General features: G+C 46.2%; 1 protein-coding gene across 1 annotated transcript in view; it reads right to left on the reverse strand.

Moving 5' to 3' along the window:
• The window catches only part of CCM2L (CCM2 like scaffold protein), an 881,881-nt gene that overhangs the window by 104,960 nt on the left and 770,401 nt on the right, over positions 1–6,520 (reverse strand). The gene's annotated exons all lie outside the window — the stretch shown is intronic.

Raw genomic sequence — 6,520 nt, forward strand, 5'->3', positions numbered from 1 at the left:
TCTTACATAACTTTGTTGTTGTTGTTGTTGCTGTTGTTGTTGTTGTTTAGTCATTTAGTCACAACCTCAGATATGCAGATGACACAACCTTGATGGCAGAAAGTGAGGAGGAATTAAAGAACCTTTTATTGAGGGTGAAAGAGCAGAGCGCAAAATATGGTCTGAAGCTCAACATAAAAAAAACGAAGATCGTGGCCACTGGGCCCATCACCTCCTGGCAAATAGAAAGGGAAGAAATGGAGGCAGTGAGAGATGTTACTTTCTTGGGCTCCATGATCACTGCAGATGGTGACAGCAGTCACGAAATTAAAAGACGCCTGCTCCTTGGGAGAAAGGTGATGGCAAACCTAGACAGCATCTTAAAAAGCAGAAACTTCACCTTGCCGACAAAGGTCTGTATAGTTAAAGCTCTGGTTTTCCCAATAGTGATGTATGGAAGTGAGAGCTGGACCATCAAGAAGGCTGATTGCCGAAGAATTGATGCTTTTGAATTCTGGTGCTGGAGGAGACTCTTGAGAGTCCCATGGACTGCAAGAAGATCCAACCTCTCCATTCTGAAGGAAATCAGCCCTGAGTGCTCACTGGAAGGACAGATCCTGAAGCTGAGGCTCCAAGACTTTCACCACTTCATGAGAAGAGAAGACTCCCTGGAAAAGACTCTGGTCCAGCCCTCTGAAATATAGGAATTGCAGCTCAATGCAGGAACCACATCTTTGCATTCAGTGTGTCATTTTATTTTTAAAGGCAAGTAGAATCTGCTTATGGGGTAGCAAGTGATCTTTTCTGGGATCTAGAGCAGGGGCAAAATTGCTCCCAGTGTGTTTTTGCCAATGCAAAGAACCCCCTCCCTGTTTCCTGTGATCCCAGGGGGTCTTCCTCTCTCTGCTTCTGGACCATGCCAGAACACAAAAGAATGATGGGAATCAGCTGCAACCTCTAAATCAGGGGTCAGCAAACTTTTTCAGCAAGGGTCCGGTCCACTGTCCCACAGACCTTGGGGGGGGGCGGACTATATTTTGGAAAAAAACAAAATGAACGAATTCCTATCCCCCACAAATAAACCAGAGATGCATTTTAAATAAAAGCACACATTCTACTCATGTAAAAACACACTGATTCCCGGACCATCCTTGGGCCAGATTTAGAAGGTGATTGGGCCGGATCTGGCCCCCGGGCCTTAGTTTGCCTACCCATGCTGTAGTCTAGAGGAAGATCGTGGAGTCAAAAACAAAAGCCTGAAGCAGGAATTTCCTGAGTCCTGGGAAGACACTCGGATACTATGACAGGGAGAAAGGGAACATGATGTACAGCCAAATAAAACAGACATGATCCTGTGCTCACCTAAAAGCACAACTTCACCTTCCTCAAGTGGTCTCTCAAGTACCAGAGGGACTAGAAAGTCTTTTTTCTTCTTCTGGAGGGACAAAACTGAAGAGAGTCTGAATTTAGGGCCATTTCCTGATCATTTGCCCTTTCTGCTTTCTTGGAACGCCACGAACAATATTTGCCCGGCACGAACAATCTTACTTCTTCCCATTAATCTCAGCAATGCAACTTGAGAGAGAAGAGCGACTCTGAGATTGCCAAAAAGGCTTTCATGCTGAATCTGAAGTGTAATTCATTGGAACCTGAAATAAGTAATAATGGTGCTATTGGCTGCCAACTCCTTAAAGATAGACACAATAATTACCAAAATGATTACTCATTCTTTATCAATCTTCTGAGAAAAATACACAAACTTATGCAAAGCCACAGAGGCTTGCGAACTACCCACCTATGATGAACTTATGTCTGATTTCAATGGATTTTTCAAGTGCTTAACTCAGTCTTTTGTTTTCTTTAACTTTTTAGGTAAGGTCTTGAAGATACCAACAAAAGGTAAATTCGGTGTTGTTCACAAGACTGGGAGATGCTAGTGAAGTTGTAGATGGATGTTGATGAAGTTGTAGACAGGACGCTGCCGTTTTGCACCAGTTTCGCCCTGGCAGTCCCAGTAAGGCTGCTGTTTGCCCACAATGGGGCCCTTTTACTGGGGCTTGCAGGTAGCACACTTCCAAGGCACTGTATTTTTCGCTCTATAAGACGCACTAGACCATAAGATGCACCTAGTTCTTGGAGGAGGAAAACAAGAAAAAAAGATCCTCTGAATCCCAGAAGCCAGAACAGCAAGAGGGATCTGGCTTCTGGGATAGCCTCTTGCTGTTCTGGCTTCTGGGATAGCCACACGCCGCCTCTCCCAGGCAGTGGGATGAAGGCTCCCCCAAGACCTGCACTCCCTTTAAAGAGTGCGCGGAGTGCGAGTGCGGCTCTTGGGGGCTTTTCCCCAAGGAGGGAGAAGAGCAGCCCTTCTGCCTCCTCGGGGAAAAGCCCCCAAGAGCCGCACACACGCTCCACGCAGCTCTTTAAAGGGAGAGCTGAGCAGAGCCTCCCACCTGCATTCCCTCCCAGTGGCGTAGCGTGGGTTGTCAGCACCCGGGGCAAGGCAAGTAATTTGCGCCCCCTAACCCGTGGATTTGCACCCCCTAACCCGTGGATTTGCGCCCCCTAACCCGTGGATTTGCGCCCCCTAACCCGTGGATTTGCGCCCCCTAACCCTAACCCCCAGATGTTGCGCCCGGTGCGGCCGGCCCCCCCTGCACCCCCCACGCTACGCCACTGTTCCCTCCATAAGACGCACACACATTCCCCCTTACTTTTTAGGAGGGGGAAAGTGTGTCTTATGGAGCGAAAAATACGGTAGTTTTCCGGGCTTCTTCAGTGGTCTAATCTCAAAGCCTTGATATGTATATTGATATTCAGTTTCATAGAGAATACTATTTCTTGGCTTAAGCTTAAGAGACTGATTTGCTTAGCAGATAGTATTCTCTATGAAATTCTCCACCTTGGGAGTGTGCTACCTGCAGAGTGAGAGTCTTTTGGTCCAGCACTCTGACAAGAGGATTTGCGCCAGAGCACCAGACCAAGAAAGGAGCACCTGGAATTCAAAACAGAAGTCAGGATTGGCTTCACTGATCCATGATGTGGGCAGCCAGATGCCTCAATGGGAAACCTGGAAGCAGGATCTGAGCACAAGAGCAGCCCTCTCCCTTCCTGTGGCTTCCAGACACTGGGATTCAGAAGCATTTCTGCCTCCAGCTGTGGAGACGGAGGAGAACCATCCTGGCGAGCAGCCATTGGTAGCCTTCTCCTCCGCCATGAGTCTGTCTCATCCCCATTTAGAAGAAGAAGAAGAAGAGTTTGGATTTGATATCCCGCCTTTCACTCCCTTTTAAGGAGTCTCAAAGCGGCTAACATTCTCCTTTCCCTTCCTCCCCCACAACAAACACTCTGTGAGGTGAGTGGGGCTGAGAGACTTCAAAGAAGTGTGACTGGTCCAAGGTCACCCAGCAGCTGCATGTGGAGGAGCGGAGACGCGAACCCGGTTCACCAGATTACGAGACTACCGCTCTTAACCACTACACCACACTGGCTTTTAAAGGTTTTAAAGGTTTGTGGCAACCAATAATCCCTCCTGTGGCAGTGAGTTCCATAGTTCAACTATGCGCTGCGTGAAAAAGTACTTCCATCCAGGTTGGTGGCCATATAATAATAATAATAATAATAATAATAATAATAATAATAGATTATTTATACCCCGCCCATCTGGCTGGGTTTCCCCAGCCACTCTGGGCGGCTTCCAACAGAACGCTAAAATACAATAACCTATTTAACATCAAAAGCTTCCCTAATCATTTCTGGCTCCTGGTGCTCTCTAGGTGTTCCATAGTTTGAAGCATTGTGCAAAGAACTACTTTCCTTTATCTGTCTTAATTTTCTGACATTCGACTTTTTCTGGGTGTCCACAAGTTTTAGTGGTATGAGAGAGAGAGAGAAAGGAAAACTTTCTCTACTTTCTCCATGAAATGTACAGTTTTATAAACTTCTATCCTGTCGCCTTGGACTCGCATTTTCTCCAAACTAAAAAAATCCGAAACGATGCCCCCTTTCTCCATAGGGGGTTTCACTCTACCCTTTGACCATTTTGGTGGCCCTTAGCCAAACCTTTTCCAACTCTGCAATACCCTTTTTGAGGTGAGGCTACCAGAACTGAACACAGTTCTCCAAATGTGGTTGCACTATCAATTTGTAGAACCGCATTATGCTATTGGCACTTTTATTTTCAGTCTGTTTCCTGATGATCCCTATAGCATGGAATTTGCCTTTTTCACATCCACCGCTTCCTGTAATAAGATCCACTGGACATTCCCTCTGTTTGCTTCCCTTTCCACATGCGAGACCTTTAAACAGAGTCAAAGCTTTTGCCTGAATTAATTGTAACTTTAAGCAAACTAGCCAGCTTAATAGAGTCATAACCCAACTTTGCACCAGCAGACAATTAAATTAATTTAACCTATTAAATATGGCGCTCTTATCACAGTTCCCAGAAGGCACAAGCATCATTTCAAATATTTGCCTTTAAAAACCTCAAATTTAACGCACAGATATTTATTTTATTTTTAAACTACTAGTCCGCTCAGCATGGCAGAGGGAATTATTAGAGGGTGGGACTGCCCTCTTGTGGCTGGTAGAGGGAATGCCAGTTTTGTATGATACGTCTCTTCAGTCTGTTTTTCTCCTATTGGTCAAGGAGTGAGATGCTCAAGGAAATGGTCCTCATGGTTGGCCATCATACAAGTAAACCCAAGGCTACAGAGAAAAGCTGAAACATTATCTACGGGTGCCCGTTTCTGAAATATACCCACCTCTTCAAAATAAAAGAAAAAAATCCAGACTCAATCTCAGCCAGTCTTTGCAACCTGGTGCTCTCTAGGTGTCCCTGAGCCTGTAAAATTACTTGCCTGAATAAAAATCTTTCTTACTCACACGGGAGAGCCTCTGATTTTGTGGTTTTGGGCAGGAGCTAGGACTCAAGTTCCCACCATTCCTGCCCCCAGGTTCCCCTCCCTCCTGTGCCAGAGCCTGCCAAGCCAAACTCGATCCCGATGTGCTCGTGTTGGGGCAGGTGGGAGTTGCAGCCCATCGCAAGGAAGACGAAGGCAGCAGGAAGGGGAGAGACTCCATCAGACAAGGCCTCCTTCCACCTGCCTTGCTCCACCCTCTAGTCTCTGCTTCTCAATTTGTATTATATTATTTGATGTACTGTGGCTTGCAGTTGTTTTACTGATTATTGTTGTTGTTGTTTAGTCGTTTAGTCGTGTCTGACTCTTCGTGACCCCCTGGACCAGAGCACGCCAGGCACCCACTGTCTCCCACTGTCTTCCGCTGTCTTCCGCTGTCTCTCTTACCCCCCTATGTGGAAAGATAAGGGGGACAGTATGCCCCCATCCAAAGTTTTCCCCACCACAAGTGAAAAACAGCAAAGGCAGAGCGAAGGAGTCTGGGATGTTGTTGTTGTTTAGTCATTTAGTCGTGTCCACCTCTTCATGACCCCCTGGACCAGAGCACGCCAGGCCCTCCTGTCTTCCATTGCCTCCTGCAGTTTGGTCAGACTCATGTTAGCAGCTTTGAGAACACTATCGAACCATCTCGTCCTCTGTTGTCCCCTTCTCCTTGTGCCCTCCATCTTTCCCTTTTCCAGGGAGTCTTCTCTTCTCATGAGGTGGCCAAAGTCTTGGAGCCTCAGCTTCAGGATCTGTCCTTCCAGTGAGCACTCAGGGCTGATTTCCTTCAGAATGGAGAGGTTGGATCTTCTTGCAGTCCATGGGACTCTCAAGAGTCTCCTCCAGCACCAGAATTCAAAAGCATCCATTCTTTGGCGATCAGCCTTACTGATTATAGTTTAGAAATTATTTATTGTAACTGTTGAATGGACTTCTGTTTATTTTATTATTATTATTATTATTATTATTATTATTATTATTATCATCATCATTATCATGACTCTGAGTAATCATGGCTCTCCAGGGTTGTAGACAGAGGGAAAGATCATAGAATCATAGAATCCTAGAGTTGGAAGAGACCACAAGGGCCATCGAGTCCAACCCCCTGCCAAGCAGGAAACACCATCAGAGCACTCCTGACATATGGTTGTCAAGCCTCTGCTTAAAGACCTCCAAAGAAGGAGATATAACAACAACATCAACAACAACAACAACAACTTCCCCCGTCATCCTACGCTCTCTGATCTTTCTAACCAGAGATGCAGGGGACTAAATTTGGAACCATCTGCACGCAAAGGAGGGGCTCTGCCACTGTGCTACAGAAGGTAAAAAGAGCCTGTTGGATCAGGTCAATGGTCCATCTAGTCATGGCAGGGCAGGGGGTTGGACTAGATGACCCTTGGGTCCCTTCCAACTCTAGTCTATGATTCTATCACTAAAAGAAGCAAGTTTTAGAAGAACAAAAGAGCTGCATTATTGGCACAGACCTTTCTCTTTGCTATCAACAGGCCCTCCCAGTGACAATCCATTTGTCCTCATTTCATCACTGCCAGATGTTTGCTTGGTTGTTGTTCTGCCTGGCCTTTGGCTTGGAATCAACTTGATCCCCTTCCCTTCTTTCCTTTTTCCTTTCTCCTTCT

The sequence above is a fragment of the Podarcis liolepis genome (genome assembly GCF_965112155.1).
Source record: "Podarcis liolepis genome assembly, chromosome: 6".
Classification (NCBI taxonomy): Eukaryota; Metazoa; Chordata; class Lepidosauria; order Squamata; family Lacertidae; genus Podarcis; species Podarcis liolepis.